The sequence below is a fragment of the Sciurus carolinensis genome, unplaced genomic scaffold, assembly GCF_902686445.1.
Source record: "Sciurus carolinensis unplaced genomic scaffold, mSciCar1.2, whole genome shotgun sequence".
Taxonomy (NCBI): Eukaryota; Metazoa; Chordata; class Mammalia; order Rodentia; family Sciuridae; genus Sciurus; species Sciurus carolinensis.
Window position 1 is genome coordinate 1,717,160 of NW_025920130.1, and position 12,989 is coordinate 1,730,148.

At 36.1% G+C, this 12,989-nt stretch overlaps 1 non-coding gene across 1 annotated transcript; it reads left to right on the plus strand.

The window, feature by feature from the left end:
* The first annotated feature begins 12,080 nt into the window (after positions 1-12,080).
* Trnav-uac (transfer RNA valine (anticodon UAC)) lies at positions 12,081-12,154 on the plus strand. The gene has a single exon. It is a non-coding gene; the product is annotated as a tRNA-Val (tRNA).
* Positions 12,155-12,989: the final 835 nt, after the last annotated feature.

A 12,989-nucleotide genomic window follows, 5' to 3' on the forward strand; every position in this document is an offset into this window, starting at 1 on the left:
AAATAGAAAATTTCAAAGACATCAAGAAGGTTTCTAGAGACATATGAATTGTCTAAACTGAACCAGGAGGACATACACAATTTAAATAGACCAATTTCAAGTAATGAAATAGAAGAAGTCATCAAAAGCCTACCAACAAAGAAAAGTCCAGGACCAGATGGGTTCTCAGCCGAGTTCTACAAAACCTTTAAAGAAGAGCTCATTCCAATACTTCTCAAAGAATTCCATAAAATAGAAGAGGAGGGAACCCTCCCAAACTCATTCTATGAAGCCAATATTACCCTGATACCTAAACCAGACAGAGACACATCGAGGAAAGAAAATTTCAGACTAATATCCTTAATGAACATCGATGCAAAAATTCTCAACAAAATTTTAGCAAATCGCATACAAAAACATATTAAAAAGATAGTGAACCATGATCAAGTGGGTTTTATCCCAGGGATGCAAGGTTGGTTCAACATCAGGAAATCAATAAATGTCATTCACCATATCAATAGACTTAAAGACAAGAATCACATGATTATTTCAATAGATGCAGAAAAAGCATTTGATAAAATGCAGCACGCCTTCATGCTCAAAACACTAGAAAAAAAATAGGATAGTGGGAACATTCCTTAACATTGTAAAGGCCATCTATGCTAAGTCCATGGCTAATATCATTCTAAATGGTGAAAAACTGAAAGCTTTCCCCCTAAAAACTGGAACAAGGCAGGGATGCCCTCTTTCACCACTTCTTTTCAATATCGTCCTTGAAACTCTAGCCAGAGCAATTAGACAGACCAAAGAAATTAAAGGGATACGAATAGGAAAAGAAGAACTCAAACTATCCCTATTTGCTGATGATATGATTATATACTTACAGGAACCAGAAAATTCCACCAGAAAACTTTTAGATCTCATAAGTGAATTCAGTAAAGTAGTGGGATATAAGATTAATGCACATAAATCTAAGGCATTTTTATACATAAGTGATGAATCTTCAGAAAGAGAAATTAGGAAAACTACCCCATTCACAATAGCATCGAAAATAAAATAAAATACTTGGGAATCAATCTCACAAAAGAGGTGAAAGTCCTCTACAATGAGAACTACAGAACACTAAAGAAAGAAATTAAAGAAAACCTTAGAAGATGGAAAGATCTCCTAAGTTCTTGGATAGGAAGAATTAATATTATCAAAATGGCCATACTACCAAAAGTGCTATACAGATTCAATGCAATTCCAATTAAAATCCCAATGATGTAACTTACAGAAATAGAGCAAGCAATTATGAAATTCTTCTGGAAGAATAAAAAACCCAGAAGAGGTAAAGCAATCCTTGGCAGAAAGAGTGAAGCAGGGGGTATCGCAATACCAGATCTTCAACTCTACTACCAAGGAATAGTAACAAAAATGGCATGGTATTGGTACCAAAATAGAAAGGTGGATCAATGGTACAGAATAGAGGACACGGATACAAACCCAAATAAATAACATTTTCTCATACTAGACAAAGGGGCCAAAAATATGCAATGGAGAAAAGATAGCCTCTTCAACAAATGGTGCTGGGAGAATTGGAAATCCATATGCAACACAATGAAACTAAACCCCTATCTCTCACCATGCACAAAACTAAACTCAAAATGGATTAAGGACCTTGGAATCAGACCAGAAACCTTGCATCTTACAGAAGAAAAAGTAGGTCCAGAGCTTCAACATGTGTGCTTAGGACCAGACTTCCTCAACAAGACTCCCATAGCACAAGAAATAAAAGCAAGAATTAATAACTGGGATAGATTCAAACTAAAAAGCTTTCTCTCAGCAAAGGAAACTATCAGCAATGCGAAGAAAGAGCCTACAGAGTGGGAGAAAATCTTTGCCAATCATACTTCAGATAGAGCACTAATCTCCAGAATCTATAAAGAACTCAAAAACCTCTACACCAAGAATGCAAATAATCCAATCGACAAATGGGTGAAGGAAATGAATCACACTTCACAGAAGAAGACCTACAAGCAATCAACAAACATATGGAAAAATGTTCAACATCTCTAGTAATAAGAGAAATGCAAATCAAAACCACCCTAAGATTCCATTTCACCCCAATTAGAATGGTGATTATCAAGAGTACAAGCAACAACAGGTGTTGGTGAAGATGTGGGGAGAAAGGTACACTCATACATTGCTGGTGGGGCTGCAAACTAGTGCAGCCACTCTGGAAAGCAGTGTGGAGACTCCTTAGAAAACTTGGAATGGAACCACCATTTGATCCAGCTATCCCACTCCTTGGCCTATACCCAAAGGACTTAAAATCAGCATATTACAGAGATACAGCCACATCAATGTTCATAGCTGCTCAGTTCACAATAGTCAGATTGTGGAACCAACCTAGATGTCCTTCAATTGATGAATGGATAAAAAAACTGTGGTATATATATACAATGGAATATTACTCAGCCATAAAGAATGATAAAATTATGGCATTTGCAGGCAAATGGATGAAATTGGACAATATCATGCTAAGTGAGATAAGTCAATCTCAAAAAACCAAAGGACGAATGATATCGCTAATAAGTGGATGATGACACATAATGGGGTGTGGGAGGGGTTAGTGTTAGGGTTAGAGTTAGGCTTAGGGAGGGGGGCAAGAATGGAGGAAGGAAGGACTGTATAGAGGTAAAGAGGGGTGGGAGGGGTGGGGGGGGAAGGGAAAAAATAACAGAATGAATCAAACAACATTACCCTATGTAAATTGATGATTATACAAATGGTATGCCTTTACGCCATGTACAAACAGAGAAACAACATGTATCCCATTTGTTTAAAATAAAAAAAATCTAAAAAAAAACAGAAAAAGTGTTCAATATCTCTAGTAATTAGAGAAAGCCATTTATTTTTTGAACTTGTTTCCTCATCTATGAAGTGGGTAGCATCACTTGGGTAGCATCGCTGGTTCTCAATGAAAGTGTTACCAATACTCTGTTTTCTTCAGATAATGTAAAAGAATTACTTTTTTTAAAAAAAGTCTTAAAATCTAAATCAGAAGTACTTTTTATGCATTTTTATTTTTTATTCTGTTCTCTTTCTACATTTTTATGCATATATTTTTAAAAAATCAATATAATGTTAACAAAAGTGAATGGACAAAGGAAATAAATATTTACAGTGAAAACAATGTGCAATTACAAAGACTCTCTTGTTATTTGACTGACTACATTAAAAGACTCTCCTTAGAGATGTCAGGATATTATTATTATTATTTCAAATGTAAAATTCCATGATAAACATGCACACAAAACTCTTTTACACTTAATAATTCCACAACTATGTTTTCAAATGTTTGTGTTAGTGTACTATAGTTATACACAATTCTGGGATTCATTTTGACATAATCACACAATCCCTAGTATTTCCTGTCCTCTCCTCCCTCTCTATTCCCTATTCCTCTACTCTACTGGTCTTCCCTCTATTTATTTATTTTTTTAGCTTGTGCTTTATAGATACACATAAAGGTGAAATTCACTATGTTAAATTCACATATGTACATTGTATAATTTGGTTAGTTTTGTTCCACAATTTCTCCCTTTTCCCATCCCTCCTCCCTTACCTCAATGGGTTCCTCTACTCCGCTCATCTCCCTTCTATTTTCATAATATCCCCTTACTCTGTTTTCCCCTTATTTTGTTCTATGAGAAAAAAAAAAAAAAGAACATTTGACCCTTTACTTTCCGAGACTAGTTAATTTCACTTAGCCTGATATTCTCCAGTCAATGAATGGACAAGAGAACTATTCATACATTTCTCAAAAGAAAAAATAGCAAATGGCCAGCAAATATATGAAAAATATATTCAATACCCTTAGCAATCAGGAAAATGCAAATCAAAATTACATTGAGATTTCATCTCACTCCAGTTAGTCAAGAATACAAATCATAAATGCTGGCAATGATGTAAGAAATAAATACAATATGCAATGTTGATGGAACTGCAAATTAGTACAACCACTCTGGAAAACAGTATGGAGATTATTCACAAGATGAGGAATTGAACCATCATATGACTAGGTATCCCATTCCTTGGTATTTACCAAAAAGAATAAGTATGATATTGAGATATAGTCATGACAATGATTATAGCAGTGCAATTCACCATAGCCAAGTTATGAAATCAGAGTAGGTGACCAGTTACATATGAATGAATAAAGAAAATGTGTTATATATACACAGTGGAGTAATTACTCAGCCTTAAAGAAGAATGAAATTATGGCACTTGCTGGTAAATGGATGGAAATTAAGAATATCCCAATTCTATGTTATTCATGAACAAGAAGATTAATAATTAAAATTAAAAATTCAAATGTATTTCTTCTATTTCTGATTTAATATTAATTAGTATTTTCTTCTATGCATTTCTATATGTGTACTCAGAGAATCCAAACTAAAAATTAAAAACATCAGTAGTAAAATTAGTCTGCTGAAAATATCCTGCCCCATAGAATGGAAGCTGTGAAGGACTGTAGAACCCTCAGTTGGCAAGGTTCTTTGACACTTATCACCTGAAGCTACACTATGTTTAACCACACATATATTCAAACTCCTTATGAACACATTCAGACATGGTGAGCTCACTAACTCATGAACTTCAAGAGTTAACAAATCAATCTAAAGCCCAGGAAGCTGTTTATTTTTCTAAACTTTTATATTTTTATGTGATTTTTGAGCCTCGTGGCAGAGAACATGCCCTCAGCCTATTTGGAAATGTGGTCAGGAACAATACCAATAACCACAGCTGAGGTGATTCACTTAATTGAAAATGATAAGCTATATCTAAATATTTCATCTCCTCATGAATATATTTTTCCTCTTGGTATCCAAGGGCTGGGGATGTGGCTCAGTGGTCCAGTGCCCACCCTTGACCCAGGACTCACCCTTGACCTCACCTCACCAAAAGAAGAGAACTTAAATAGTGGTTCATAAGAAGGAAGCATCAAAGTATTTCGATTTGAAATATGTCTATAATTCAAATAGGTCAGCAAAAGCAATCTACCTGCCTACCTATCTATATATGGACCTATCTATTCACTTGTCCTCTATCAAGAAACAAAAACAATGAGACAAAATATTAGTGACAAGATACTGGTTGTCTGTGTGAGTGTACATTGCAGTATTTTTTCAACTTCTTCATGTTTGTCACTTTTCAAAATAAAAGCATTGGGGAAACATGAATAAAAGTCAGTCTTTAGCCACTTGATAACTCATGCATTTTTGGATGAATACTTACCCCTTCTATCACCTTTGTACTCATTTTGTGTATGGGGCATGGAGCATTGCCTCTTCAAATACTGAGCTCTAGAGAGGATAAATGACTTACCTCATGAGAAGCAGAGTCATGTGCCCTGAGAGAGAAAAAAAAAAAAAACTTGGCAAGTAGAGAGTCAATGTCAAACATATTGAAATTTTAACAATAGTTACAAAGTTAAAGTGTTTGTTTTAATTTTAAATTTATTATTTCTCAGTAAATATCATAAAATGTTTGCAGTAAAGATTGGGTAAAGACATGTCAAATATGTTTATTAGATTATTGAGTCCACATTGCTCTCTTTAACAAACATCCACATGTGCGTTGTTCAAGAGATGTGGAGGTATAGAGAAGGAAGTTAGTTGGTTGAGTTGTAACTGAGTATTGTTTTAATACATAAATTTTCTATCATATCACATTCTAGTTATGATCTACATCTTTCTTTACTTAAGACATCTCAACACTCTTTAGAGGAAATAACGGAAAAGGAAATCAAGTAGGTGAGTAGGCATAAAAACCTGAATCAGAGAGTGAAATTGGCAAGATGACTGAGTAGTGGTATCTGATGTACCCTCCACAACAAAGGGCTATAATAAAGAAAACAGCAACTGCTAATCCTCTCAAATATTTGATGGAAAGCTCCAGTGTGTAATAGGGATTTGGCAGAGGTGCCATGAAGCATGTGAGGGAGATATAGAAGGGCTTAGGCAGTCAGGGTAAGATGGCAAGTGAGGAGGTGGGGGAGCAAGAACAGAACAAAGGAGCATGGAGAGGGTCTTCTGATGAGATCAACTTCCTGCTCAATGAAAGCAATGGTGAACACATGCAGGGTACCCAATCAGACAGACACTTCTGTACTTATGCTCCTAAGTGGAGGATCCAATAGAAAAACTAAAACCAATGCATGGACAGAGGGGGCACCAGTTAATAACAGTGAGAAGTATGTGGACAGAAGAGGAAAAAAGGAAAGGAGGAAATTGCAGAGACCATAAAAATAACAGGCCAAAATTCCCCCACCATCTCTTCCAAGAATTCTATCTCTGTACCTTTGTTGCATTTGCAATAAAACTGCTTCTGGCTTGCTATCTCTGTGTCCTGTTCTTCAATTCTTTCCTGAACAGAGGTAATGTATCTAGTACCCCTAGATGGTAACAACATGGAGATTCCAGTTGACCTGGATCCTTTCTCCCCAGGATGAGATGAACCATGAACCAAGAGGGACTTTGCCTGTTGGGCAAAGGGTGAGCAGGAATCCCCCAGTGACAGTGTAGAAACATGCAACCCTTATAGACCCCAAGCGTGTTCTCGGGAACTTCTAAGGATCCTACTCCACTGTATTACCCTGGAAAAAGAGCTCAGCTGAAGTTGTCCCCACCTCTAACACTCAGCCTTTTTTTTCACAGTGTCAATTTGAGACTCTACTCATCTGTGATTTCACAAAATAGACGAATGCTCACTCAAAGTGGTTTAGGGACCTTAGCTCTGAGAAAGACCTAGGAAGCCCAGCACCAACCTCCTACAACCAAGAAAGCAGCTTTTCTGAGGGCTTGGCAAAAGTCAGGTCTGGCCTGAGATGCTTATCCCAGTAAGACCCCAGGTAGCATCCACCCACCCCCATCCCCTGAGTAGCTTTTCCTGGGCATCTTAGTCTGCTGAGGTCCTGAAAAAGCACCTGCACAGCCCACAGATGCTGAAGAACACCCTGTCCCATCCCTGCTACTGGGAGTGCTATGCCACACCCACCCAGATCCACTGAAATGACCCCGCTCCATATTACCCATGGAAACTGATAGGTATCCCACACATGCACCCATGTGCATGGTGTCCAGACCCACTAGTGAACATTCCCTACCTAAGGGAGCTGTATCCCAGGTGGTGGAGATCTCACAATTGCCTGAGGCCCAGGCCATGAAGATAAACACAGGAATTGCCACATTGATTACATCAGAAGAAGCTACTCAGACTATGCTAGTGCATGTACCTGGAACCGATGCCAGTGCAGCCTCCTCCCATGATGCCCTAGGACACATCTCTAGGAGAAAACCTCTTTACAACAAAAGCCAACCTATAAAATTATTAAAAGTAATTGATCTGATAGATGCAAAGACACAAGAAGAACCTAGTTTGGTTCCACAGCTATTGTGAATTGAGCTGTTATAAACACTGATGTGGCTGCATCACTGATTTTAAGTCCTTTAAGTATAAACTAAGGAGTGGGATAGCTGAGTCAAATGGTGGTTCTATTCCAAATTTTGTAAGGAATCTCCATCCTGCTTTCCAGACTGGTTGCAACAATTTGCATTCCCACCAGCAATGATTGAGTGTACCTTTTCCCCTACGTCCTCAACAACACTTATTGTTGCTTGTATTCCTGATAATTGCCATTCTGACTAGAGTGAAATGAAGTTTTTATTTGTATTCCTCTAATTACTACAAATGTCAAAAAAATTTTATATATTTGTTGATCAATTTTACATCTTTTTCTGTGAAGTGTGTGTTCAGTTTCTTAGCCCATTTATTGATTGGGGTATTATTATTATTTTTTTTGGTGTTAAGTTTTTTGAGTCCTTTATACATCCTGGAGATTAATGCTCTATCTGATGTACATGTGGTGAAGATTTTCTCCCATTCTCTAGGCTCTTTCCTCACATTGAGAAGTATTTTAGTTTGAATCCATCCCATTTATTAATTCTTTATTTCTTGTGCTTCAGGAGTCATAAGGAAGTTAGGTCCTAAACACACATGATGATTTGGACCTGCTTTTCCCTCTATTAGGCACAGGGTCTCTTGTCTAATTCCTAGGTCCTTGCTCCACTTCGAGTTGAGCTTTGTGCAGGGTGAGAGATAGGGGTCTCATTTCATTTTGTTATGTTTGAATTTCCCATTTTGCAGCACAATTTGTTGAAGAGGCTATCTTTTCTCTAATGTATGTTTTTGGTTCCTTTGCCTAGTATAAGATAACTTTATTTATGTGGGTTTATCTCTGTGTCTTCTATTCTGTACCATTGTTTTACATGTCTATTTTGGTGCCAATACCATGTTGTTTGTTACTATAGCTCTGTAGTATAGTTTAAGGTCTGGTACATATGTTGGAATATTACTCAGCCTTAAAGAAGAATGAGGTTATAACATTTGCAGGTAAATGAATGGAGTTAGAGAATATCATGCTAGCTGAAATAAGCCAATTCCAAAAACCTAAAGGCCAGATGATTTCTTGGATATGAGGTAGATGCTGAGCCACAATGGCAGGGAGTGCTAGGAAAGAATGGAGGAAGTTTGGATTGGGCAGAGGGGAGTGAGGGAAGGAGAGGGTATTTGTGGGTGGGAGGGATGGTGGAATGAGATGGACATTATTACCCTATGTACATGTATGATTGCACCAATGGTGTGAATCTGCATTGTGTACAGTCAGAGAAATGAGAAATTGTGTTCCTTTGTGTTCAATGTGTCAAGATGCATTCTGCTGTCATGTATAACTAATTAGAACAAATTGTTTAAAAAGGGAAAACAAAAGGATACAAGAAGCATGAAAAAATGAAGTAATATGACACCTCCCAAAGAACAAAACTGCTCTCTAAAAACAAAAGGCAGCCAATTGACTGACTGAAGAAGAAGTCAAATGATTCTGAGGAAACTTCAAAAGATAGATGTAGAGAATACATACAAACAATTCAATGAAATGAGACATACATGGTAAGAATAGAAATCCAGCATACAGAGACCATGAAAAGGAATAAAAAAATCTTGGGTCTGAACATTTCAGTAAGTAAAGTGGAAACATAACCGAGAGTTCCAACAACAGAATGGATCAATCAGAAGAAAGAATATCTGAGCTGTAACACAGGTCTTTTGAAATAATCTAGTTAGTCAAGATAAGAAGAGGGAGAAAAGAGGGAAAAAAAAAAGAAAAATGAAGGAGGCTATAAGTTTTATGGGACAAAATTAAGTGAAGAAATAGTTGCAAATTTTTGTATTTCAGAAGGAAAAAAGAAGGGAAAAGCCATAGAAAATATAATTAACAAAATAATACAAACGTTCAGGTCCAGTCTTCCCTAAGCAATTTATGGATTAAATGTAATCTGCATCAAAATACCAATGGTGTTTTCACCAAAAGAGAAAAAGTTAATCATAAAATTAATACCTGCAAAAGAATCTGACAGTTCAAAGTAATCCTAAGCAAAAAAGAACAAAGATGAAGGCACTGCAAAACTTGTACTCAAAACATACTATAAAGCAACAGTAACTGAACTGCTTGGTTTTGGAATGCAAATCAATACAATGATCAATTAGTAGAATGCAGAACACAAAAAAAATCCATGCAACTGGAGTCAAGTGAACTTTTGAAAAGTCATCAGAAGCATACATTGGAGAAAGTGCAGTCCCTTCAATAGATGGTGCTGGGGAAAATTGGATAGCCATATGACGAATTAAATTTAACTCTCATCTCACACTTTACACAAAAATAAACTCAAAATGGATCAAAGTCTAAACATAAGGCTTGAAACTTTGAAACTAGTAGGATTAGTCTTATATGAAACATGAGGCATTGATGTGGGAAATGATTTTTTTTTTTTTTGATAAGGTCCCCAAAGTAGAGATGACAAAATAGATGAATGACCTTATATCAAACTAAGGGAGTTCTGCAAAGAAAAGGAATCAACAGAATGAAGACATGCAGAATGGGAGAAAATATTCATAAACCATTAACTTGCTATGGTATTAATATCCCAAATACTAAAAAATTCTAAAGTAAAGAAACAAATATTTTGCAATAAAATTAGTAAATTCTTTGAATACCCATTTATCAAAATCATATTCAAATAATCATCAGTACATGAAAAAAATTCATCACAAATCAATAGAAAAGTGGAAATCAAAAACATAATGAGATGTCATTTTATCCCAGTTAGAATGGCTATAATCCAAAGGACAAAAAGTCACATATGTTGGCGTGGATATGGAGAAAGTGGAACTCTTACACTCTGGGTGGAAATGCAAATTACTATATCAATTATGGAAATAACATAGCAGTTCCTCAAATATAAATAATACACCTACCATATAATCCAGGTATCCCACTACTCAGTATTTATCCAAAGAAAAGAACATTAGTACATCAATATGATACTTCACTCTTCAATGTTTATTGAAGCACTATTCACAGCAACTAATATGTGGAGTCAACCAATATATCAACATATTAACCATTGGGTCTATGGATAAAGAAACACACACACACACACATATACACACATAATGGAATATTATTTAGTCATAAAAATAATGATATACTGTCATTTTCAGCAACATGGATGGAATTGGGAGACATTATGTTAATTGTAACAAACCAGGCACAAAAAGACAAAATACTACCTTTTTTCATTCATATGTGATAACTGAAATAGTTTACTTCAAAGAAGTAAAGAATAGAATAGTTGTTACTAGGAGCAAGGAAGGGGAAAAGGAAGAGGAGAGGGTTGGTAAGTAATGAATCCCAAAATAGACAAGAGGAATAAATTATAGCATTCTACTCCACAATATGGTAACTGTGATTTAGAATTATTTTATGTTTTCTTAAAAAGCTAGAAGAAAACATTTTGAATTCCTAACACAAAGAAACTAAATGTTTAAGAAGAAGGAAAGGCTAATAATCCTGGTTTGATGATGACACATTGTATATTTATGTGTCATATTAACACACCGTCCCCATAAATATGTATAATAGTGTGTCCATTAATAATTTAAGAACATAAAAATGAGTAAACAAAACCACAAAGAACACAGGAGTAGTAGTACCTTTCTCTCTCTCTCTCTCTCTCTGACTCTCTCTCACACACACACAGAGCTACTTGCTGTTCTGAATTGTAAAGCACTACTTTCTACACAATTTTCTTTCCTATTATACAAGACTAAGAATTTACTCCCAGAAATGACAAAGTTTAATTTTATCATAGCTATTTATGATACTTTGAAGAAATTGTATGATAATCCTAACTTTGATTCTTTTTTCCCCTCATTCTTTTATTTTTAAGCTAACTTTTCTATTTATTCCTTATAAGCAATATTCAGAAGGAAACTGTTGAAAGTGAAATAAATTATTCTTAGAAATTATCAAATCTTTCTTCTTGTCATTTTTAATAAATTATCAAAGATATTTGGATTAATGAGAAATTTAAGCATCTTTTAAACTCATTAGATCATTATGGAGCACTTGATTTTTAATAGGAATTACTATTTGTATTCCTTCTTCATTTGTTAAAAGTGAAAAACTTAGGCAATGTGAAGACCCCTCCCCCCTTCAAATTCCAGTTCTTGAGAACAAGTCAGAAAGATTTCAGGTATGTGACTCAAAGTAACAAGTATGAATTTATTGAAGGAACAGGAAAAGGGAGAGGGGACACTCTCCAGGGAGAGAGCAGGTCCTTTCAGAGAGAAGAGGGATAATGTGCCAGAGATTTTTCAGGAATTAGTTCTTCTGGACCACTGCAACTCAAATAAACCAGATTCCCGCTAATTCTTTCAGTGTCCAGCCTCATCTGTCCTACATCACTGGTACTGTACATGTAGCACATACTAGGTCCCACACACATACACTTTAAAAAATGAGCAAATGAATCAGGCACCATTGTAATTACTGATTAAAAGTTGCCTGGCATGAAATTCACTGATCTCAATGCTATTGTTCTCCATTATTTCTCATGCATTTTCCCATAGGCTTACCAAGGTACCTGAACATATGTTTTCAAGGGAGGAACTCTTATGCCACAGGGTCTTCATTTAAGAAATGTCAGATGTTGGACTGGGGATATAGCTCAGTTGGTAGAGTGCTTGCCTTACAAGCAGAAGGCCCTGGGTTCAATCCCCAGCACCGCAAAAAAAAAAAAAAAAAAAAAAAAGAAATGTCAGATGTCATAATAAAATCAGATAAGGCCTGAACACACCCGGACATAACAAAGTTTTTAAGTAACAAAATTCTTAAGTTATCTTTCAAGAAAAATCTCCAGAATCAACTCAAGGATGGGTTTGGAACTGGCTCTTCAAAAAGGGACATGAGCAGAAGCTGTCACCTTATCCAGTCAATGAAGTCACAAGTCCAAATCCCTCTCCTTAGGGAGAGCACAATAACCTCCCCTCAAAAGAAATATGCATTGTGTGAAAAGCCATGATGATCATTTAGGCCTTCACCAAAGAATACTAAATCTCTCCCTGTCCCTTACTACTAACTCTGTAACAGGGACTTAGAGATCACTTTTGCTAAAAAGCACTGAAACCTCATTTGGGCCTACAGATGTCCAATGGGTAACTAAAAGCAGTATAGAAGCTTTGCATTTCTACCTTCATTTTATATCTGTGTTATTTGCTACTTCAAACTTTGGATCAGGTACCTGCTGTACTGCATATAGACATTTTAATATTACTTAAGGATTGTTTCTGCCTAAAAATGGGTGATAGAAAGTGATTAGTCCTAAATTTATCTAATCTCTCTCATCCTTCAAGATTGACAACAGCATGATAAGAGTAATATTCTAGCAGTAGCAAGACTTCAAGGTAGATCACCCATGATGGGACTGAACCCTAAACAGAAGCAATTATCCTAGGACAGACACCAAGGTCACCCTTCACAGGAGCAAGCAATCATCTCAGTTGGAAACTGAATTGCCCCCTGGAGTTAGACCAACTTCCACAGTTCCCTAGAGACAGCAGGATGC